This window comes from Panthera tigris, chromosome B1, assembly GCF_018350195.1.
Source record: "Panthera tigris isolate Pti1 chromosome B1, P.tigris_Pti1_mat1.1, whole genome shotgun sequence".
NCBI classification, from domain to species: domain Eukaryota; kingdom Metazoa; phylum Chordata; class Mammalia; order Carnivora; family Felidae; genus Panthera; species Panthera tigris.
The window spans coordinates 133,610,729-133,636,057 of NC_056663.1; the positions used below are offsets into that span (position 1 = coordinate 133,610,729).

At 35.9% G+C, this 25,329-nt stretch overlaps 1 protein-coding gene across 7 annotated transcripts in view; it reads left to right on the forward strand.

Moving 5' to 3' along the window:
• Positions 1-25,329, forward strand: part of MAPK10 (mitogen-activated protein kinase 10) — a 568,389-nt gene that overhangs the window by 288,454 nt on the left and 254,606 nt on the right. Inside the window, exon 5 of one of the 7 annotated variants that reach the window (XR_006216882.1) lies at positions 7,519-7,572. The exons of the other annotated variants lie outside the window; for them this stretch is intronic. The gene's annotated coding sequence lies outside the window, so the exon portion shown is untranslated. The remainder of the gene's footprint in view (positions 1-7,518; positions 7,573-25,329) is intronic. 7 annotated transcript variants of the gene reach the window in all.

A 25,329-nucleotide genomic window follows, 5' to 3' on the forward strand; every position in this document is an offset into this window, starting at 1 on the left:
AATTAAAAACTAGAATCACCTTTAATACATTTGCAGTGTTTCTAGTTGACTATGACAACAGAGGTAACACTTTAAAAAAGTTTTTGTTGATTGATTGTAAAGGGGGAATACTGGATTTATTGGTCTATAATCTTAGAAAATGGATTTCGCGTTTAAGCTTTTCTTGATGATCTGTCCTTGCCCAGCTGGTAAAGTGCTCCTCCTTTGTCCCCCTGTAACAGGAGCAAATCCTTCTATTTTCTTCATTGAATTCAAGTGGTGTGTTTACACTCTGGCCTTTCCTGAAAGCAACTGAAGTTCCCTGAAAGCAGATAGGATTCTCTATTTCTGTTAATAGCGCATTCTACCAAACAGGCTCTAACTCGCTCTCTATCCATCAATTTCCAAATCCTGTTGGTTCAGCCTTTAAATTTCTCTTTCCTTAATCTTCACTGACACTGAGAAGTCTCATCAACAAACCAACAGGGTTGCTCTGCCTTAGGCTACTCTTAGGTGGAGAACTGGAAGTGGAGCAGGCTGTAGAGATGATGACCTTCCTCCCCACCCCATCCCTCCTGTTCCTGAGGAATCCCATACCACCCTGCTTCAGCACCGCCTTGAGATTAAGAGCAAGAACCTTGGAGCCAGGCTGCCTGGATTTGAATCTCTACTCTGCCATGTACTAGCCCTGCCACTTAATAGCTGTGTGACCTTGGGCAAGTTTTTTTCACTTCTCTCTGCCCTAGTTTCCTCATCTTTAAAATGGGGATGATATTAGAACCTACCTCATTTAGCTGCTATGAGGATGAAATTAAGTGAGTTAATATATATAAAGTGCTTAGGACAGTGCCTGACACAGAGTAAGCACTTCAATGTTAGTTGCTATAGTTACTATTTATTGCTAGTCAGTAAAACTGCCTCTTTAGGTAGTGATGGGAGAGAGGAACAATGGAATCTCTATGGGAATAAAGTGGTAAGAACAAAACCCTTGTTGAGAGCCACTGCTCTAGGCTAGAAAACCAATGTCCCAAGCATTGGACAAGCCACCTTTAGATCCAAAAGGTGGAAGTAATCCAGTTATACTTTACTGCTGTATAGATCAAGGATACAAACTGACAACTGACAACTGACAGTGATTTGATTTATTAACCCATACAGTTCTTTAAAAGTAGATATAATGATACAAATATTAAGCTTCTCTGAAATTCATGAATGAAGTAACACTGAACTTATATAACTGCTTTCTTCAAGTACATAAATCTCCAAGTTTTAAGTAAGGAACTGGAAAGGAATCTCAGAAGTGCTTTTAGAAGATGCAAATTTTGCCTGAAGAATATCCTTTAAAAGAAGATAACATGATTTTGGTTAAAAATAGCCTCTCACTGTCTTCCTCTAATGCATTCATTCCTACCTTCAAGCTTAAATATCTACAGACACAGAGGGAAACACACAAAGTCATATTAGGAATAAAAACAAGTACCAGCAATTTATTTTTGCTAGATTTCAAGGGACTTTCCATTGCATGACCATGGAAACTAGACTGAGAAAGGCAACAGGTAGTTTGCATGGCAAGAAACAGAAAAGAAAACCTTGTTCTTCTGAAAGTAGGTATGAAGACCTTTTGTTTCTTTGTTACTTCATACCCTTGGCAGAAATAAAGATCTACCAACTCAAAACCTGGTTTGTAATCCTCCTACTGTATATATACTACATTTTTAGGCAGTCAAATGTTGTTATATATCTGTTACCAGTACATTATTTTCTGTATCACATAGAGGCTGACTCCATGTAGAGGCTGAATCACTGAGGAAAATAGCAACAATGATACAGATGGTGAATATTAATATTGATATTCACTGAGCTGCTGCTATGACCAGAGTGCTGTTCAAAGGACTTTTCACTTTAGGTCTTAGTTTATTTAAGCCTCACTATAACCTATGAGACAGGTAGTATTACTATTATTCTATTTATTATTGTCTAGACGAGGGAATGGAGACACAGACACTGTGGAAGACAATCTTGAGAAGTGTTGCTGAAACAGAGGGAAAGGACAATGAAATGATGATAGTGCAGCTGATAAGTATGGAAACCAGGGAACATATCTCCAACCAAACATGGAATGGAAATCATTCAGAGAAGTAAATGCAAAGAATTGAAGTGAAAGCAATAGCCTTTCTGAGGTAATGAATGGGCTGAGCACACACAGTTCTGCTAAGGAAGAGAAGAGACAGCTGAGCAAAGTCGCTAAGAGGTAGTCTTTCCAGATTGAAGTTCTTTCTCTACCACAAGTTGGGGTTACCTTGGGCGAATTACTTAATTCTTCTAAACCTCTATTTCTTCATTAGGAAAGTGGAGATAACCATGATAGTATGTTCTTAGTATGGTTTTTATAAGGACTAAGTGAGTTTTACATGTAAAAAATGGTACAGAAAACTATGCCATACAGTAAGTGCTTAATAAGTGATAGCTATTTTTATCACTATCATTATTATTATTGTTATTATTAAATGGGTAAAAAGAAAGGGGAGGAGAATTCATGGTCAAATAATTGGGGAGATTCTAATTAATTGGAATTGTTTATTGTATGTTTCCTCATAGCATTTAATATGCTTACCTAGATTGTAAAACTTCAAGTGGGGAATTCTCAGACTTATTTGACCATAAAACCTCCTGGCTTTTTTTTTTTTTTCTTTTTTTCTCATTGACTATAAATAATGTCTTGTGGGACTTTGGTGTTCTACAGATCAGAGTCTAGGAAATGTTCTTTATTTCACACACAGTGTACAGGATAATAGAAAAACAGATGTGATGCCCTGCACTGCAAACTACTAACCATCAAATAAAGTGCTTTCAGCTTTACAAAACATCATGAATATACTTCTTTCTCCATTGTACAAAACTATGTATCTAGGCACTCACGCCTTATGATCACTCAATCTTGTCAATGTCATCATTGAAAGTTTTTTGACATTTTCATAGAATGTTGTAAAAAATGAGTTAAAATTGACATAGCTCCAGCCTTTGGGAAGATTTATTTTACCATATTGTAATTCCTTCCAAGTGTTTTGTAGTTCATTGCCTATTGTGTCATAGGAACACTATTCTCTTGTGTGCTGTCATTACATTTCTCTAGTGCTCCTTACCCTGGTATTGAAGTAATACTGAATTAACATTAAAAAAAACATTCAGAAGTTCTGTTTAATCCCCCTCCCCAACCTGACCCACCACCAGCACTTCTCTTAGATTATATTAATTAGTTTTTGGCTTACTTAGTGTTTCTGTGTCTGATGGCATATCCTACATGGCTTTCCACATCTGGGCTTGGCATTATTCAGAGAGAAGTTAACTAGCTTCTCTAGGAATTATTTCCACTATATCCCATTACTACTAAGCTGAGCTGGAGAAATATAATTAGAAAGAAAATCTCCTGGATCCCAGTGAATCTTTTCCATATAGAAAAGAATGAAAGAGTTTTATTATTGTATAAAGATTAATCAGATTGAGATGCACAGCACATGCAATCTGCTGAGGAGATTGCAATGAGAGAAAAAAATCTCACCTTTTACTACCGTGAGGTAGGCAGATACAATTCATTGCATTCATGCTAATTGTCAACTGAAAGAAAAGGAATAAAATTTCTTGTATCTTATTTCTTAATTAAAGTATAATTGACATCTAACAATATATTGGTTTTAGGTGTACAACGTAATGATTTGTATTTGTATACATTGTGAATAAATGATCACCAGAATAAGTCTAGTTACTGTCTGGCACCATATAGAGTTACAATTTTTTTTTTTCTTATGATGAGAACTTTCAAGATCTGCTCTCTTAGGAACTTTGAAATATGCAATATGATATTATAGACTATAGTCGCCATGCTGTACATTACATCCCCATAACATTTATTGTATAACTGGAAGTTTGTACCTTGACTCCTTGTATCTCCCCTCCCCTCCCCAACTCCTGGTATCTTGATGACAAGCAGGAAGTAACATCATGAAGCCAAGCACCTAGGTTTAAATTCCCAGAGGCAGGGAAAGGAGAGCCGTCCACCCTCCTAAGAAGTTCACACTTCAAAGAAATCTCTCTGAAGCCTCCAAGAAATGCATTCCTGGAATGCAGAACTGGCTTGATTCTTATCAATCTTTTAAAAAGATTTATATACATATCAAAAAGACCGAGAAAAAATTTAGAATGTCAAGTTTTCTAAGGTAAATGCTAAGGGGAGGGGGAGGAGTACTCTTCCCTTTCGGCGTTAGGGAAAAGTTAAGTGTTTTTTAGATGTATATTAACCTCACAATTTTCCATTTTTGTTTCTATTTTATAGTTGCACTATAGTTTTTTAATTATCCCCATTTCTGTTTCTCCTCTTTCTGAGCAGTTTGCAGTTGTATAAATATCCAGCAAGTCCATAGTAAAATATAAAATCAAGCAGTTACCAGAATTATAATAGGATGAATTTTAAAAACTAAAACAAGGCTCACCTTGAGGGAATATCTTTAAATATATCACATTAATGGTATTATTGTTCATTAGAATTCTTGATTTTTGATTAGCAGTGCATAATATCCTCATTGTATATTACATTCACAAACTCTAGTGGAGATTTTTTGCTTGTGCTTTCAATTAGCTCTTTGAGTATTATTTTGTAGTTTCTTATGAAATCTTATCCAACCCAAGCCCGTAATCTAATAATCTAAATTTTTAATTAGGAGCTTTTCTTATAAGGCCCAATGAATTTCTCCTGAGTTCTCATCAATCATATAAGTAGCATTGCATTTACATGGTAATCTAGGGCCTTCAGTAATCATTCCATCTTCCCGAATAATTTTTCCAACATTCAAAACACAAAGATACCCGTGGCTGTTCTCTAATATCAAAGTCTTATTATGAGGCACCCATTGAAGGGTATAGATTGAACTTTAAGTATTTAAGGTACAATGAGTGGTCTTGAAAACAAAACCAAATTGTGCCACTTTTTGCATCAGTCTGATCAATAGTTGAATTGCCCATTAAATCTCCATGAATAATGGGCCTCCACCTTTGTTTACTCTTTATACTGGGCCCAGAGAGAACTTGCATGATGAGCAATATTCATGACATGGCTGAACCACTGTGAGCCCTTCCTCAAGGAGCCTACATTCCAATAGGATTTCCTTTCCCTTTAACTTTATCTCAGACACCAAGTAGAGACACTTCATTCCTTTTCAGTCAAAGTGTAATCTGAGGACAATGCCTTCAGAAGCAAGACTCCCGGATACCTCTTCTCACAGACTTTAGAAATCAGGTCATCGGATACAGCATCAGGGAACACACACATGTTTGTGGTGGCTGCAGATGAAAGAAAGCAACATTCATAAACTTTAGCAGCAAGGCAATTTGTTGGAAGGGCATACAATGGCTCATAGAGCAGCAGGAGCCCTGGAGTTAGTGGGGCATGGGGAAGATGGCTAGCAAGAAAGAGGTAGGCGGCTGAAAGCATAACCTGATTTCCATCTGGGGAGAATTTGGCTGGAGTGCTGGAGCTGGGAACTTTTTGCTTTCTTGGTTCTGCTAATGCTGCCCCTTCACACAATATGCTTTCAGAAGTCCAAATTTCAGTCACAAGTGTCTGATCAATTATAGCCACCCTCCAGTAACATCAACTTCATTACAGCAGGAGAGTAAAAGGAGAGAGTGATCTCACTTTGCTTTCTAGAGTGGGAGATGTTAGTCTGCCTACAAACTATTTTTGTACTTCTGTCAAATGGTGCTCACTTTATGCATATGCTATTCTAAGTGCTTTGCATATATTAATTCATTTATTCTTATAGCAACTTAAAGTGGGAGACATTATTTTGTCCATGTGTACCATAAACTAACTGGGCACCAGAAGTTAATGTATTTAATTTAAGTTTTAAATTTGATTTTTATTTTCTGGATTTAATTGCTCCAATCGCACAGTAAATGGAAGGGAGAGAATCTGAAGCTAGGCACTCAGGTTGCAGAATGTGTGCCCTTCCTAGTATTGCTCAGCCTTACCAAAGACAAGTGTTTAGAGGTTTAATATAAAGAAAAGGAAAAAAAGACAGAAAAAGAGAACATGACAAATCAAATCAATATAACAACAAATCAGCAATCAAATGTTTGATTTGTTTGGTGATAAGATATATAATTTCTATCTTTCTCTACATTTTATGTATTATAAATTCATGTTTTTTAAATGTGTACTTTTGATGTAATGTTAGATTTATAGGGGATTTGCAAAGACAGTACAGTTTCCATATATAGTCTTTACTCAGTTTCCTTAAGGTTTACACTTCACATAACCAAAGAAGAATGAACAAAACAAAAATATTAACAGTGATCCATCACTATTAGACTTTAATCAATTTCCCCAGCTTTTCTACTAATGTCCTTTTTCTGTTCCAAGGTCCAGTCCAGTATCCTACATAACATTTACTTATATATGTCTCTCCCTCCAAATTGTGCCAGTTCCATTGTTTTGTCTCTTGTGACTTTGATACTTTGAATGAATAATGGTCAAGTATTTTGTAGAACATTCTTCAATTTGAGCTTGTTTGGTGTTTTCTTATGATTAAATTAAGGTTATGAATTTGGAGGAAGAATGCTTTTTTTAGTGCATTCTGTCAGGGAGTTAGATAATATCAATATGTCGTATTAGTAGGATTTTAACATTGATCACTTGGTTAAGGTGGTTCTGTATTATTTTTTAATCATAATTTTCTTTACTTACAAAAATATTGCTAACATTTCTAATATTTAGTAGACTTTATTTTTTATCGCAGGTTTTGTTATATTGCAAAATCTCCAACTCATATGGGTTCCTAGAACCCACATGACTCACTCTTACTCTTCAGGGACCAAATTCTTGTGATTTAGAACGTAATCTGTTCTTAAACCACACATAACTAAATGCTCCATCTGATGTGTAATAAGCTAAGTGAAAGATGAGCAGTCCACTATGTCCATATTTTGGAGGAAACTCTATAGCCAACGGCAATCCTAATTCTGATACAAAATGTAGTACCACACTTGGAAGTTAGTGAATTATAGTCAATTCTATTTAATGAGTACCCAGGCCATTTCTTTTGCTGTTCTTGAAAGCCACATTTGTTAGTAAGGCCTTCAGGCCAATTTGCCTATTAGCTTAGGTTTTATGATACTATGTACAGCTCATTTAAAACAATTCTCCATACATAAAACTGTACATCTGTCTTTTGATATGTGTAAAACCTGCTAAAATAGTGATGCAGACAAATTATTGTTAAAGAGAACCATTTTGCAGTCGTCCCTGTGAAAGCCCCTGATCTTTTGTAATTTGTATGTTTCGCTTATAACTGAACTACATATTTTAAAACCATCATTTTATACTTTCCTATTTCATGTATATACAATAAACATATTTAGTGTAATTTGTTATTATTATTTAAATTATTTTTCCTTATACTTGAGAACCAATCTGTAAATTGTTAATTTTTTGCAGCTTTAAGAGCAATATTACATGTTGTTTGTGTGTGTTTGTTTCCTCTGCAGAATAAATCAGTCTGCTCTAGATCTCCAACAGACAGTGAAAAATTTTAATGTTTGGTAAGCCATTTGTTAAAATTAAATTTAAATAGGTGATAATGAAGGTGTGGATAAGGATAGAAAAAAAATAAAATTGCATACTCATGGTTAAGTCAGTGTTACAGTTCTAGCAATGCTCTTATATTTATCAACTCGAAACATGGTGATACTGATTATTTAGTACCCCATTCTTGTGCACTTGGCTTTTGCAAAAGAACTTAGCATTTTAAAAAGTTACCCTCTGAGTAGCCATCTAGTCACATAATCATTAGTTTTTATCTCAATGCTTAGGCACTTTAAAGAGCATCTTAGTAACCTCAGTATTAGATTTAAGTTTGTTATATGATTGCCTTAAAACAATTTTATTAGTTTCTCACTGCTAATATATAGTATGGAACCCTAGAACCCTGGCTTTTGATCTTAACATTAATATATGAGAAATCATAAAAATTAAAAAAAAAAACCCAGTTTACTTTCCAGAATATACCACAAATGATATGTCTACAAACCAGTTTTTCCTTTTTTTTGTTTTTTGTTTTTGTTTGTTATCAGGTGAGTGTGGGGAAATGGGAGAAACCATTCAGCATCAGGGAGTAAGACACAAAATTAAATATTTCTGTAGACCCTTTTAGGTTCCCGGACAGATTAAAGAGCGCTTACTCACAGAGAGCACACATTAGTGTTTTGCTGGAGCTGGCACGCACCAGTTTGCAGGAACCAGTTGTTAAATTCTAAGGAGGTTTGTCACCCAGTTGTTAAACATAGCCATTATTAAAATCAAATTGTATAAACTCACAATTAAATACTATTAAAAAAGGTAATGAAAACTCAAGACTCATCATTTCCTAATTTTTGAACTATGCTCTAGCATTTTTACTATGTTATTTCCCAATTCTGTGTCCAGAGATTTCATGTTGTAGCCTGATAAGCTTATGATTCACGTTATGAGTATGCGTTTTCTTAAAGAAAATAAAACTAAATACGGTGGGAGACCATGTGATTTAAAATCACTGTTCTCCTGTTACTGCTGACTACCTGTCAGTCACACATCCTACCCTCCTCCTCACCTCAGGGTCTCTGAGTTTGCTGCTGTATTCCCTCTGCTTGGGACCCTTCCCCTCCACTGCACATTTGGATATCTATTTTTTCCCATCAGAGTTTATATGTCATTCTTTTGGAAAAACCATACCTGATTATCCGATCTAAAATAGCCCACCCTGTCCTGCCTATTCTCTGACATGACACATTTGCCGTTTCTTCACACGGTCTTCATTTTCCTTGAAGCACTCACTACTCATTGAAAGCATATGGTTTATTTGTTCATATGTTTACTGCCTTTCTCTCTTACTATACTATAAACTCCCCAAGGTGAGGAAGCTTCTATTATCTTTGTATTTCTGATTTTTCAATGCCTAAAAGAGGACCAGACACACAGTAGATGGCCAGTGTATTTTTGTTTATAAAGTGATTTAATATTTGAATAGACCATAGCAGTGAATGTCATCTAACTTAAAATAGGACTTGAGAGATAATTCAAGTAATATTCAGATATGGGATAAAATGAAGTTAGACTACTACCACTTGACAAAAAGAGGCTCTGAAATACTGACATAAGCAATTGCAAAGAAAACACTTCTTTTGGTGGGGGTTGTCATTTATACACATAAAAAGATATTGAACTTTTGCCAAATTTCTTGAGGGGCAATTTGGGAGTAGGTTATGTCAAAATTCTAGTTAGAGATGGGCTTTGTACATTACATTAATTATTCTGTACTCATCTGTGGAAAAATCCTTCTCAAGCAACATAATTTACATGAATGAGGGAGAAGGTTTTATTTTAAGGAACAGCAGCATATTCAGATTTTTTTGTGGCAGTCTTCCAGCTACAGAAGCTAGCTGTCAAGAACTACTTTCTTTCCCAGAAGACTTTTGTAAGGGGGAAGCTGAGGCTGCAATTCTATTCCAAGCCAAACTTTGTACAATATGAGCAAATAAAATGCAAAAGAACATTTTTGGTGACTTTGATGAGGGTAGCTATTTCTAATATTGAAGAGCCTAGTCAAGTTTATTGCTGCTTTTTAAAAAGTGTGATCTGGGGATGGATAGATTATCTGTAATACATACAGTACTGAAATGTATGGTTCATAAACTGAGGAGTAAAAGGTAACAAGGATATTGCTTAAAAGGACTAATGTGGGGTTTGGCAAATCTTTGGGGAAAGAATTTATTTGTTATTTCTTTCATGTATTCCACAGGTAGTTTTTAAGCACTAATTATGTGTCAGGCATTGTTTTAGATGCTAGGAGTACATGAAAAATACTTGCTATCCTTAAACAGTCTAATGGAATAAAAACAGGTAAACAGGTTATTGCAACACAGTGTGATAAGTGGTAGGACGAAAATGTTCAAGGCTTTCTAAGAGCACATGAAAGAGACAACTAGCCCAGGTGTATGATGTTTGAGAAACTAATCACATGATCATGATTCACCTTGTGGGTCACAAAGTCTCTGACTGATATGCCAAGACTTAATTGAAAACAATGACATACTAACAAATGTTTAAAAACTAGCTCTTCAGAGGAACAAAACCCCTACGTTTGTGGTGTTTGCTCATTTCTGTGTTATAAATATTTCCACTCTGTTGATTTTAAAGCTACCAGTAGGATGTCATTGAATGTGAAGACAAGAAAGGATGGACATTGTTTGTTCTAAATCTTTTCTGAGCTGGTATGGGCAGGTTGTCTAGTGAGGTGATAGAAGCATCTCTCTGGTTGAAGAGGACAGAATGGAGGCACAGAGACTAGTTAGAGGCTACTTTATTAAACCAGGAAAGAGATGATATGATCTAAGTCATGTTAGTGAAACTTGAGCAATTTGGAAAGGTATTTAATGGGTAAAGAAGCTTTTATAGTAGTGGTTAAGAGTTAAGACCATGGACTCAGAGTCAGACTTTGAATCCAAATCCTGGTGCCACTTAACTAGCACTGTGATGCTGGGCCAGCTTTAAGCCTCTCTGGGTTTCAGCGTCTGATTTATAAACTGGTGATTATGTTATCACTCTTATGTGGATCCTGAGGAACTTTAACAGAAGACCATGGGGGAGAGGAAGGAAAGAAAAAAGTTAGAGAGGGAGGGAGCCAAACCATAAGAGACTCTTAAAAACTGAGAATAAACTGAGGGTTGATGAGGAGTGGGAGGGAGGGGAAAGTGGGTGATGGGCATTGTGGAGGGCACCTGTTGGGATTAGCACTGGGTGTTGTATGGAAACCAATTTGACAATAAATTTCATGTTAAAAAAAAACTGGTGATTATGATTGTACCAATTAAGGTTGTTAAGGGGAATAAAGTAGTCAATACACATAAAATGTTTCAACCAGTAAATGTTATCTTTAACAATACAGAGGAGATGTTGTTGGTTAATGAGTAGTGTGATGGTGTGATGGTAAGCAAGGAAGGAGGAAGAGGAGTCAAGATTGACTTGTGGCTTTCTAGTCTGTTTGAGCAGGTGGATAGAGGTGTAATTTTCATAATCATCCCAGTGGACTAGTAAGGATGAAACCAGAATTGGGTGTGTGAATAGGAGGTAAGAAGTACAGACAGAGCACATATTAGGGGTTTCCAAACCTGGATGCATTTAAGATTTTGGGGGGCTTAAAAAAATAGATTCTATGCCATGCTAGGCTTACTGACTCAAATTCTCCAAGGATAAAACAAAGGTATCTGAATTTTTAGAATGTTCCCAAGGTGATTCTGATGAGGTCAGTTCACAGGAAAGCATGTCTGTACTTTTTAGAGGAATTTTCAAAGAATTTAAGTTTATGAAGGGGGTGATAGGAGGATATGTCGGGAAGACATTGAAGAATGGAAACATAAGGATCTACATATGTGTAAATTTTGATGGGAAGGAGACAGCAGACATGGTATATTTGAAGTTACAAAAGAAGGAGAATAAGTGACAGAGGAAGCCTCCTGGAAAATGAAATAAATGCAGGTTCAGGATGATAGGAAGATGAATAGATCCTCCAATAACCAAAGGGAATAAGAAGGGATGGGTATAGATCCAGGTGTATGCGTGTGTGTGTGTGTGTGTGTGTGTGTGTGTGTGTGTGTGTGTATATACACACACACACACACACACACACACATATATATATATATACACACATATATACACGTATATATATATATTCGTGTATATATATACACACACATATATATATATATATATATATATATGCCTTACGGTTATTAAGTTATGCCTTATGGTTGTGCCTTACGGTTAAGGTTAAGTTATGATTTGTAGAAATAATTTGAAAATTTTCTACTTACTGGTTTGATGGCGACTGCTAAGTTGTCCTCTGGTACTAATTTTCTTTTTATTCTCATTGGTAATAGAACATCCCTTGCAATGACCTGCCTTGCAGCTAATGTGATTATGTGACTATGTTTGGGCCAATGGGATATGAATGGGATGATGTGTATATCTTTTAGTAAAGATACAGTAAGTGGTTTACCCTGGGATTACCCTCTCTCCTTCTACCTGACTGGGAAATGACTAAAATGGCATTCAGTCTTGGATGCAGAGATGAAAACCACATGTTTTCATCATGTGAGGGCATGAGCCAAACTTCCCACTTGGGATCCAGGCTATCCTCCTGAGTAGTGCCTAGACTGTTTGCCTATCTGCCTTTGCATGCTATGCCAGAAGAAAATGGGCATTTATCTTATTTAAGTATTGGATTTTAGAGTCTCTGTTATAGCAGTTTAAGACTGTACCCTAACTGGTACAGACAGATTCTGCATTCTCTGTGAGTGAGGAGATGAAATTATTTTCTAAGAATTAAGAGTTGGTTGGAAAGGGCATAAGGTTTGAAAGGAATAAAATTAGTTTGAAATCGCTAGTAAGTTGGGAATAAGATTATAGAGATAGGTATGAGGAAAACATAGAAACATTGCTTGGTAATCGTGAGGAATAGAAGACCACTGATCATGGAAAAAGGAAACATGATATAAATATGAATTAACAAAATAAACTCAACAAAATAGGGAAAGTGCTAACAGCTTTAATGTAGGCCATACAATTTCTAACAGAAATGCTCACATTTCTCAGACTTATTCTTAAAAACCATTCAGTGATAGTAAAGATAGAACGTACATTTTCACTGTTACTTATTGAAAAGCTATACATATATAGCTTACAGGCGTGCTTGACTTTGAAGTCAAATATACTAGCTGCATTTAATCACCAGATCAAAGATGAATAAAGTGCTAGGATCATCGAAATTAAGTAAGGTGGAAATGCTTTACCCTTATCATGGGAGCTTCCTGAAGAAGATGGCTTTTTAATGAAAACTCAAAATTCATATATCTTTATACCTTGAAAACTAGAGCCCATATTATTGATTATGCATTTCTACTATCGTACATCTTTTCGAGAGATAGTAAAATCATATTTGACTTTAAGATCTTTTAGGCCTGGACAGATGTAGCGCTATAGTCTTTCATACAGTGGTGAAACTTTTTATGGTATTTAATGTTCTTTGGGTCTTCCGCACTTGATAAAATGGGATTTTAAGTGTGATGTTTCCAGTTTGGACCATGTAGAATAAAATGTTTGGAATCACTCAATAGAAGTAGACTATATAATTTCCTTATCATAGATTTCACTTTCATTTTACCAGAAAGATTATGTGTATTATTTTAAGTTGTGACCTTCTTTATATTCTAGCAGTGGAACACCTAGTGACCCTATGTTTTGCACAAAATTAGCTAGAATCTTGTTCCCTAAGTAGTTAAGGGGGCAAAGGTTTTTATATCTCTGCTTATCAGGCAGTGAAATTAGAAGTGATTCTTTAAGAATCCACCATGATCATGGGGTGTCTGGGTGGCTCAGTCAGTTGAGCGACCGACTTCAGCTCAGGTCATGATTTCACCGTTTGTGAATTCGAGCCCCACGTCAGCTCTGTGCTGACAGCTCAGAGCCTGGAGCCTGCTTTGGATTCTGTGTCTCCCTCTCTCTCTGCCCCTCCCCTACTCATGCTCTGTCTCTCTCTGTCTCAGAAATAAATAAACATTAAAAAAAATAAAAAAAAAAAGAATCCACCATGATCAGAATTGTCTATATATTCTGTGAAAAAAAACTGGTGCATGTTCACCCAGTGACCACACAAAATTACAATCATAGGTTTAATTTTCTTTGTTCTAATCTAGAACCCTTGTTTTGGTAAAGTGGGGAAAGTTTATAATGCCAACAGTTTGGAAGATGGATAAGGTATATTTGTACATGTAAAGCCTTAGAGAAGCTAGAAGTTCACTCAGAAAATGTTTTATTTGGGAGACGAAGCCCTAAGCCAAATTCCTTATTATCCTCAATTTAATTGAGAAAAATTGCTTAACTTCAGCCTTTCTGTTGAGTTTGATTGAAGGATAAGTACTGGCTGGAGGTGCACTGCAGTGCTGGATACCTTAAATTATCTTGAGACTGCTGAAGAGGGGTGGTATGTATGTAACAGGGGCAGGAACTGTGTGAGGGGACACACTCTTCTCTGTTCTCTTGCCTACTATGCAGATGAACAGAATCTTTAGAGGCTGAACAATAGATGCACACATTGCATGAAGATACTGCCTTGACAGAAAAAGAGAATAGCAAGGGATAAAAAGGAAGTTGGAAAGGAAAGAGAAAGTCTCATCAAGAGACAGACAAAAGGAAAGTCAGGGAAGAGAGTTGAAAGTGAGAGTGGGAAAATCAGAAAATCAATAGGAATGAGGAAAACAAAATAAGATTTTAAAGAAATGGGTTATAAATTAGATTTCATGCAATATTTTTCAAGAGGTACACCTAGGAGTTAGAATTACTTTTAATTACCTCTGGTTGCTGCATTTTGTTTCCTTGAATACAACACTTTGTAGCAAATATTTGAGTTTTATATAAAAATCACAAAAATTATAAATTAGCTCTATAGATTTTGAAATACTTTGGATTACCGCTGTGTGAAAATCAGATATGATGAAGACAAAAACTTTTATATCATATTAATATCTGATTGCTAGAAGAGTCAGATTTGGTGACTCTGGGTAATAAGGCAAATTCTCTGGACATCATAAACACAGCTACAAAATTGTATTGGTTTCTCCTAAAATATTTTACTGACCTCATCACTGTGAACCAGTTTATATCTATGCTATGAAAGTACAAATGATACATATTTACTATCTTCCCTTGGTTTGTTTTATTGACAGGACTTTAGAAAAGGATGAAATGCAAATTGTCGTTTTGAGAATTTTTTGGATTTTGCTAATAGGTGCAGCTTGTATCTTGGCTTTATTAACTGCTCAGAACAATTGCCTTTATTTTAGGCCCTGGACAAGATAAAATTCTGCATCACACAGCTTTTATTTTCCTTATATTATAGTGGAGCTTGTGGTTTCCCTAAAGCAAGAATAGTGGTGTGGACCCCATATTAAATAGAATTTGTAGTTTTCAAAACATTTAAATAGAATAATGAGATTCCATAATTAGATATATTCAAGTGTTAGTTTCACTTGGTTATTTTATTTTGTAGAATTTTAAAAAGCCCTGCACAATAACATTGTGATATCTTTATTATAAAGAGGGCTGCTGGGATACCTGGGTGGCTCAGTCAGTTGAGCATCCTACTTCAGCTCAGGTCATGATCTCACCGTTCCTGAGTTCAAGCCCCACATCAGGCTCTGTGCTGACAGTTCAGAGCCTGGAGCCTGTTTTGGATTCTGTGTCTCTCTCTCTGTCTCTGCCCCTCCCCTGCTTGTGCTTTGTCTGTCTGTCTGACTCTCCCTTTGTCAAAAATAAACATTAAAAAAAATTAAAAAAAAAAAAAAGAGGGCTGTATAGACCCTCTGTCCAGGAGGGCAACTGCACAATTTGCAGATGGCTGCTAAAGTGAGAATCAAATCATTTGCCAAAGTTAGTGCATTTTGTAAGAGAAGCAGATGATGCAGTTTGCTCCATATGCATGTTTGGCCCCAGGATGTGTGAGACCTCCTAAGCTTGAGCCATCTAGCAAATATCCTCAGAAAATGTGGAATTGAGTCAGAAGCAAATGGCAGAAGTGGTTTGCCTTCCCCAGACCTATGAACATTTTAGCCCACTTCCGTTCAGACTATTCTTGTATAGATGTGAGCTACATTAAAAACAGCCTCTACAATAATAAAATAAAAGTGGCAAAATGTAAAAGAAATCATTTTAAATATTGTGTTTTTATGTTTCTCATCCAAAATATTTGACTTAAAACTTCATAATTCATATAAATATGTGGAAAAAATAAACTTCAAGCTCTAGTTCACACTACAAAGAAATTAATTTAGGATAGATTAGAGACTTAAAAGTATAAGCTAAAGCCATAAAACTTCAGGAAAAAAATTAAAAAAAATGTATCTTACACTTTAGAGTATGCAACATTTCTTAGGAACCAGAAACTATTAATTATAAAGTTAAAAAAAATATGGTAAAAATAAGAGGATAAATGCTGCCTATTCAAAAACAGTGCTTGGAAGATGGAAAGGTAAGCCATGTGCTGGGATTAAATATTTGCAATATAGATTCTAACAAAGGACTAGTTCTCAGAAACATACAACATACAATATAGTGATTCAGTTTCTTTGTATGTTACCCTATGCTGTGCTCACCAGCAGTGTCATCTGTCGCCATACAACACTATTACTATACCATTGACTATATTCCCTGTGCTGTGCTTTTTTTTCTCATAACTAATTCTTTCCATAACTGGAAGCCTGTACCTCCCACTCCCCTTCGCCCATTTTGCTCATCCCCCTATTTTCTTCCCTCTGGCAACCATCAGTTTGTTCTCTGTGTTTATAGGTCTGATTCTGCTTTTTGTTTATTTGTTTATTCACTTGTTTTGTTTTTTTAGATTCAATTCCATATGAGTAAAATCATATGGCATTTGTCTTTCTCAGTCTGACTTCCTTCACTCAGCATAATACCCTGTAGTTCCCTCCATGTTGTCGCAAATGGCAAGATCTCATCCTTTTTTATGGCTGCATAATATTTGTGGGTGTGTGTGAGTGTGTGTGTGTGTATGTGTACTGCATCTTCCTTTCCATTTGACTATCAACGGACACTTGAGTTGCTTCCATACTTCCATATCTTGGCCATTTTAAATAATGCTGCAATAAGCATAGGGGTGCGTATCTCTTTTCAAATTGATGTTTTTGTTTTCTTTGGGTAAATATCCAGTAGTGGAATTATTGGATCATACGTTATTTCTTTTTCTTTTTTTTTTTTTTTTTAAGTGTGAGTAGGGGGTGGGGGTAGGAGGGAAGTGAGAGAGAGAGAGAGAGAGAGAGAGAGAGAGAGAGAGAGAGAGCATCTTAAGCAGACTCCATGCCCCATGCAGAACTGGACATGGAGATAGATCTCATGCCCCTGAGATTGTCACCTGAGATGAAATCAAGACTGAACCACCCAGGCACTGTGAGTATATGGTATTTCTACTTTTTATTTTTTGAGGAAACTCCATACTGTTTTCCACAGTGGCTGAACCAATTTACATTCCCACTAACCATATACAAGGGTTTCTTTTTCTCCACATCCTTGCCAACACTTGTTATTTCTTGTCTTCTTTTATTCTAGCCATTCTGCTAGGTGTAAGGTGATATCTCATTGTGGTTTTGACTTGTATTTCCCGGATGATTATTGATATTGAGCATCTTTTCATGTATCTGTTGGCATCTCTATGTCCTTGCAAAAATGTCTATTCAGGTCTACTGCCCACTTATTAAGGGATTGTTTATTTGTTTGTTGATGTTGAGTTGTGTGAGTTCTTTACATATTTTGAATATTAACCTCTTATTGGTTATAACATTTGGAAGTACCTTAACCCATTAAGCAGGTTGCCTTTTTGTTTCATCGATGATTTACTTTGCTGTGCAAAAGCTTTTTATTTTGATGTAGCCCCAACAGTTTATTTTTAATTTTGTTTTCCTTGCCTTAGGAGACCTATCTAGAAAAATATTGCCATGGCCAGTGTGAGAAAATTTACTGCATGTGCTTTCTTCTAGGATTTTTATGATTTCAGGCCTCACATTTAAGTCTTTAGTCCACTTTATTTTTGTATATAGTGTTAGAAAGTGGTCCAGTTTCATTCTTTTGCATGTAGCTATCCAGTTTTCTCAGCCCCATTTATTCAAGAGACTGTCTTTTCCCCATTGTATATTCTTGCCTCCTTTGTCATAGATTAATTGACCATATATGTATAGGTTTGTTTCTGGACTCTATGCTGTTCTATTGATTTGTCTACTTTTTTGCCACTGCCATACTGTTTTGATTACTACAGCTTTGTGCTATATCTTGAAATCTGGAATTGTGATACCTCTGGCTTTGTTCTTCTTTCTCAAGATTGCTTTGGTTATTTTGGGTCTTTTGTGGTTCCATACAAATTTTAATATAATTTGTTATAGTTCTGTGAAAAACACTGTTGGTATTTTGATAAGGATTGTATCAAATCTATAGATTGCTTTGGTTTTCAAAATATACGTTTGAAAATTCCTATGAATCAATAATAAAATGACAAACAAGCCAGTTGAAAAAAATTGGGCAAAATATTTGAACAAACATTTGACAAAAGAAGACATTGGAAGGGCCAAAAAGCACTTGAAAGATAACAACATCAGGGAAATCCAAATTAAAACCACAATGTAATACCATGTTATACCCACTAGAATGTCCACAATTAAAAAGCTGACTGTACCAAATGGTGATATATGAAGGAACTAGACCTTTCACCTATTGCCAAAGAGGACAAAATGGCACCACTGCTTGAGAAAGTAGTTTAGTAGTTACTTAAAAAGTTAACATATACTTACCTATGACCTAGTAATTCCACTCCTAGATCTTTATTTACTCAAGAAAAATGAGAAGTGTATTTCCACAAAAGATTTGTACTTGAATGTTCATAGCAGCTGTATTCACAATTGCTCCCACTGGAAACAACCCCAAAGTTTCAACAACAGGTGAACAAATAAACTAATTGTGGTAATTCATTCAGAGAAATACTACCCACTAATAGAAAAGAATCAATTATTGATGCATGGCACAACATACATAAATCTGAAAAATATCATTCTTAGAAAAATCAACCAGGCACACAAAATTATACGTTGCATGACTCCATTTTATAAAGTTCAAGGACAGGCAAAACTAATCTACAGTGATAGAATTCAACCCTGCTTGCTTATGGGGTAGGACGATGATCTAGGAGTGACACAAGGAACTTTCTGGGATGAGGGACATATTCTATGTTTTTGTTAGCTAGTGGTTGCAAGGTGTATTTATGTATCAGAAATCATCAAATTATACACTTAAGGTTTTTGCATTTCACTATCCATTGGTTTTATCTCAATTAAAATTTTAACTCTTAATTATTATAGTATATTCTAAATGGTACAGGAAGTGGTTCAAAGGAGTTAAATATAAATAGCAGCTTTATCTTAAAAGCAAAAGTAAACAAAAGACATTTGATTTATCTTCTACTGTTTTAGAATATAAACTTTGGGACTTCTTAGTACTGGCTTATCCCTCTGAATTTCATGTGTTTTACACCTATCTGGATTCTAGAAATTTTAAATTAATTTTAATATTCTTCTGCACACACAATTCTAGTTATACTACACTATGAAAATATTCTGCCTTCCTAAACTTTTGATAACAATTATAAAATTTACAATGGTAATCTCCACATTTCACTATTACATTCACTCTGACTTTCCTTTACTCTTTTCTCTTTCAGACAAAGTAAGTAAAAATTAGCTCCTAAGAATATACTAAAATGTTGAATGTCTGAAGTCAAATTAATCTCTTATTTTCATGTGTCAGAATGCTGAGCAAATTTTGAACATAAGAGTTCAGATCTTTAGTTGGAATTAGAAATGTTAGAATTTTGCATTCAATTTCCATGCCCAAATGGATGTCATTATAAACTTACTCATGTAATACTTTAAAAATATTTTGTATGTTTTTGAAAAAAATTAAGGTGTTTTAAATTAATACCTGCTTTTTTTCTTATTTGAAATTGTAGACTCTCTTATAGATTGATGTCATATCTTCAAAATGCTTTTCATAGTCTTTGAATTATAATATACACTTATTCAGAAAATAGTCTCAGGATAGCATATCTTACTTTAAAAAGTAAATGACTTTAAAATTTTTTAACTTTAGGCCAGTTTACCATAGAAATGTGTTTTAATCAGAATTTTCTTATTAAACATTTTCACTACTATTATACAAGAACCTTGAATATTATATGGCCCTAAGGATTGATGACAAATACTGAATTTACTGTCATGGCAACTTGTATTAGGATGAGATTTAATTACTTTCGTATTTTCTGTATTTTGTTACCTAGGAATTTATTGTTAATCCAACCATGTCTAGGTTTGACTGAGCAGGTAGGAGCAAGGGATATAGTATTTGAAGGGGAAGTGCTTTCCAAATGGGAGTAGACAAAGGGAGGAAAAAAATATGAATTAATAAATGAAGTTGGCTGCATAGAAGTGAGAGAGTAGATACAGAGATGTGGGGCCTTAGATTACTAAGACAAGATGTACAGACTCAATATGCTCATAGGCACTCAAGCACTTTCTGAATTGAATTATTAAGACCTAGGAATTTAGAGGAAGAACTAAAGGAGTGTAGCGAGGTAGTCATGGTGATAAAAAGGGAAGATTTTAGCTGATGCAATTTAAATTAACTGTAAGAAGAGATTTGAAGCAGTGAGGCTGGCAAAAAGAAATTTGAATTTGTTAAAATGACAAGAACCAAATACATTAAGGTGTTCAGGCATATGTTATAATGACAGAGCAATGTACTCACTCTGTAGCCTAATAGCTTACTCTAATAGACTGGTGGGTTCTAATAATTTATGTAGTTTATGTTTAGGAGGCTTAGAGAGGAACACAGAGAACATCACATTACATTGCAATAGTTTGTTTACTTTTTATCTCATAGCATAGGAATTGCTTTCACCTTTGTATAGCCTTCATAGTTTGAACAGAGAAAAGTGAATTCCAGGCATTTAATAAATGTGAGTAAACATTATGAAGTCAGTAATCAAATCATTACTGTATATGTAACACTGTGTACTATGCACTATTCTACACACTGGGCACATGATGGAGAACAACATAGAAGTATTCATGCCCCTCAAAGGTATTACATTCTACTGGGGGTAAAAGAATGGGCGAGACAATTATATGTAGTTCATTCATCTGTTTATTCATTCACATGCTGGTAAGAAGGCATTTAATATATGGTAAATGGGAAGGATGGATCAGTAACCAGCTAGAATTGTCAGTGAAGATCTCTGGGAGGATATGATACTTTAATTAAGACCTGGATGGTGAGCTGGAGGCAGCCATATGAAGACCTGGGAAAAGAGTATTTTTAGAAAGAAGGAATTTCAAAAGCAAATAAGCAAAGGTAATGAGCTTTGCATGTTCAAGATAAAGAAAGAAGGATACTCAGACTAGAGTATAGTAAATAGTAGAGGCTGGAGAGACATGAGACCTGAGAGGCAGCCAGATGCCATTAATGCAGAGCCTGTGGGCTGTGGTAAGGAATTTAGATTTTATTCTAGTTGTAGTGAGAGCCAGGGAGATAGGGTAGTGATGAGCTCTGATTTATGCTTTAGATTTATCACTTTGGCTGCTGTGTGATGTCAAGACTGTGGGCAAAGGGCAACTAGGATGCTATTGCAATAGTTCAAGTGAAAGATCCTGAAGGTTTGGAATAGAGCTGAGGCCACAAAGATGGTGAGAAAGTGGCCTGGTTTGGGATCTAATTTGTAGTGGAGTGGGCATGACTTCTGAAGAATTGTATGTGGAATATGAGAGGAAGACACAGGACCAAAGAGGACACATAGGTTTTCTACTTGGGAAGTTGGGGGGATTGTGGAGATATTTAGAGAGATGGAAAAAATTTGGTGAAGGGAGTAATGTGTGTGTGTGTGTGTGTGTGTGTGTGTGTGTGTATGGGGATAGTTTTTTTTTTTTTTTGAGCATGTTGTTTCAATGAATGAATTTGATAAATATTTCTTGAGCATACCCTATGTTCCAGCCTCTGTTCTACATGCTGGGAAAACAGAAAAAAGAAATAGAAACTCATCTTCAAGGAACTGACATTGTAATTGAGATAGACAAACAGCAAATAAGTAAATATAACTCCAGTTTGTTAGATGCTTCTAATATCTGTGGATAAATATAAAAACAAAGGGAACGTGAATGCTGCAGATGGAGTTTGGCTTGCTATTTTTAAAGTATGGTAATGGAGGGCCATTTTATAAGTTGACATTTGACCAGAGGTTTTAAGAAAGTGAGGGTACTAGACATGTGGATATCTAGGAAAAGGAGTTTCAGGCAGAGGGAACATAAGTATTTCTTTCTTGTTCCTTTTCCTGCCATGAAGCAGGTGTGTGTTGGTCTTATTAGAGAATCACTAAAGAGACAAGTGTGGAATGAATTTGGGATGGGAAGAATGGTAGCAGATGATGCCAGGAGAGGCAGGACACCAAATGACATAGGGTGTTGTGGACCATTGTAAGGAATTTTTCTTTTACTCTGAGAAGCCAGTGGTGGGTTTTGAACAGAGGAATTCAGGGGCACCTGGGTGGCTTAGTCAGTTAAGCATCTGACTTGATTTTGGCTCAGGTCATGATCTCATGGTTCATGAGTTTGAGCCCTGCAAGGGGCTCTGTGCTGACAGTGTGGAACCTACTTGGGATTCTCTCTCTCTCTTATTCTGTCTCTTCCTCTCCCCTACTCATGCTCTGGCTCTATCTCTTTCAAAATAAATAAATAAACTTAAAAAAAAGAAACTCAGTAGAGGAATTCATATTAAAAAAAAGACATTTATTCAATTGTTGTGTTGTATGTAGTCCCCAGAGAGGCAAGAACTGATACAGAGAGACTAGTTAGGAGGAGGCTGTTTTGATGATTTAACTTGGAAATATTAGTGTTTTAGATCAAGATGGTATTATGAGGATGATAATACGTGATTGAATTCTGGATATATAATGAAAGCGCAGATAGAATTTACTCACAGATTGGATTTGGGGTATTAAAGTAAGAGGATGATCAATTATGGCTGAAAGATTTTGGAAGGATAGAATTGGTATTTATAGAAATGGGGGAAGACCTCAGGATGGATAGTTTTTTTTAGGAAGAAAACAAGTATTCAGTTCTGGGCATTTTAATTATGAGACACCTATTAGACATATAAGTGGTGATGTGGAGTGTGTACACACATACACACACACACACACACACACTCAGGGCTTCAGTGGAGAAATCCTAACTATAGATACAAATTTGGGAGTGGTCAGAATTAGATGATATTCAAGGAGACAAAAGGAGATAACTTAGGGAAGGAAAGGAGGAGTGAAAAGATCTAAGGACTGAGCACTTCAACATTTGGAGGTCAGTAGATCATGAGACTTAAGAGGGAGAGACCAGCTCAACAGAGAATTCAGAGACTAAAAACTTCTTTCAAAAAGGAGAGAATGGTTAACTGTGTCAAATGATACCAAGAGGTCAAACATGTTTGGGGTCTGAAATTTTATCATTGGATTTCACAACATGAAAGTCATTAAAATTTGACAAGATCTGTTTCAGTGGGTGCTAAGGGCAAAAGCCTAACTAGAATGGATTCAAGAGAAAAGGAGAAAAAGGGGTTTGAAAACAAAAAATATAGACTTTAAAGGCGTTTGCTGTGAAAGGATACAGAGAAATGGGATGATAGCTCAAGCGGGACATGGGTTCAACAGAAGCTTTTGTTCTCTTTTTTAGGATGAGTGATGTAGACAGACATTTGTATGCTGGTGAAAATAATTTAGCAGAATGTGAGAACTTGCTATAGGAAAGACTGAGAAAATGAGAGTTATTAGAGCAAGTGCATAAGAGGAAGGTTTGGTTGGCAACGATCTGAGCAGCAACACTACTTGCATTATTGTGGACCGAATGGCAGAAAGAGTAAGAGTTGGTGATGGAGAAATGACAAATAAAATATCTTGAATTATGAGGTAAGGTTATTAGGTTATAGTGGAGCAGAAAGGGTTCTTGAAGATTTCAGGGCAGCAAGAAGAGGGAATGAAACAATCATTTGGGATCATGGGAATTTCTTTCTTTCTTTTTTTTTTAAGGTTTATTTATTTATTTTGAGAGAGAGAGAGAGAGGCAGAGAGAGAGAGGGAGAGAGAAGATCTCAAGCAGGCTCTGTTCTGTCAGTACAGAGCCCAACATGGGGCTCGATATCACAAACCATGAGATTGTGACCTGAGGAGAAATCAAGAGTTGGACAGTTAACTGACTGAGCCTCTCAGGTGCCTCATGGGAATTAAATTTCTGAGGGAAGAACCATGGCACTGTTGAGAAACGTGGACTCAAATTTGAAGTGAGTTAGGATTTCATTATTTTAGGATTTTCTCCAGTAGTGTTCATTTACTCAGGTTCTGGCAAGAATAATTGGGTAGTTTTTTTTTTAAGCAAGGGCCAGGGTTACTCCATGCAGATATGATGAAGGAAGAGCTTACCCCATTTTAGTAAATAGCAAATCCATCATTCCATAACTTTGGAGCCATGGTTGATTCCTCTCTCTCTCTCTCTCTCTCTCTCTCTCTCTCCCTTTTTTATTCCAAATCTAATCTGTCAGAGAGCAATTACAGTGCTGGACCATGTTTGAGATGCTGAATAAGGAGGGAAACAAGATTATTTGGAGTCGGGGGTTGGAAATGAAAAGTGGTAGGGAGGAATGGATTGGAGATCCCTAGTGAGGATGGTAAAGTGCTGGTATGGATTACTGGATGAGTGATTTGGATGGAAAGCAGGTACAGTTGAAATTGAGATTTGAAGGTGTTGCAATTATCCATGATGGTTAAAACTTGAGAGTAGAACCATGTGAAATTGGAGAAAAAGTCTTCAGAGTTAAGGTGGTCACGAAACTGAGAGGCCAGCATATGTGTTGGCAAATGTTGAAGGAAGGATGATAGGATAGTAGAAGAGAACAAAGACTCTAAGTTAGGTGGTAAGGTCATTAACAAATAAGAGAGTCACTAGGTGGTGGATTCACGGAATAAAAAGGAATGAATGGCAAACTAATGAAACAAGCTTCAAATGATTAAGTATTTGAAAGGTAAAGATTTAGGATTTGAAAGATAAACTCTTTGGAGAAGGCTTTGGAGAGGAACAAACTAACTTTACTTGAAATCTCTGAGAAATATGGAGTATAAAACAAACTACAGCTACCACTTGAGAGCAATGTAAGGGCAAGTCAGATGTCAGTTATAACAAGAAGGTAAATAATTTGAGGACACAGGTGAGGGAGTTTGTTGATGAAAGACTTTAAATACCAGAGGGCAAGATGGAAGGGTACAAGAGAGAGGGAACAGATTAGGGCATGTCCAGAGCAGTATGGGGGTCAACCTCCCCAAAAGAATGGGTAATTTGATAAGCTAGAACTTGGGAGAATGATGGAGGGGAATGGTAAGGTAAAGGCATGATGAGATTAGTCCTGCAAGCTTCAAAGCCAAGTATTTGAAGACGTTCAAGTGGACGACTCTTCCTTAAGTGTAAGAGGTAGCTCATGAGACTATTCAGAGAATTAAGATGTTGGGATGGCTTGAGATATTAAGGAAAAGGATACAATGGGAATAATTAAATTTATGTGGCTTTTGATTCAGAGATTTTCTTAGAATTTTTCTTTTGTCTACTTATCTAAAAATTGAAGGAGGG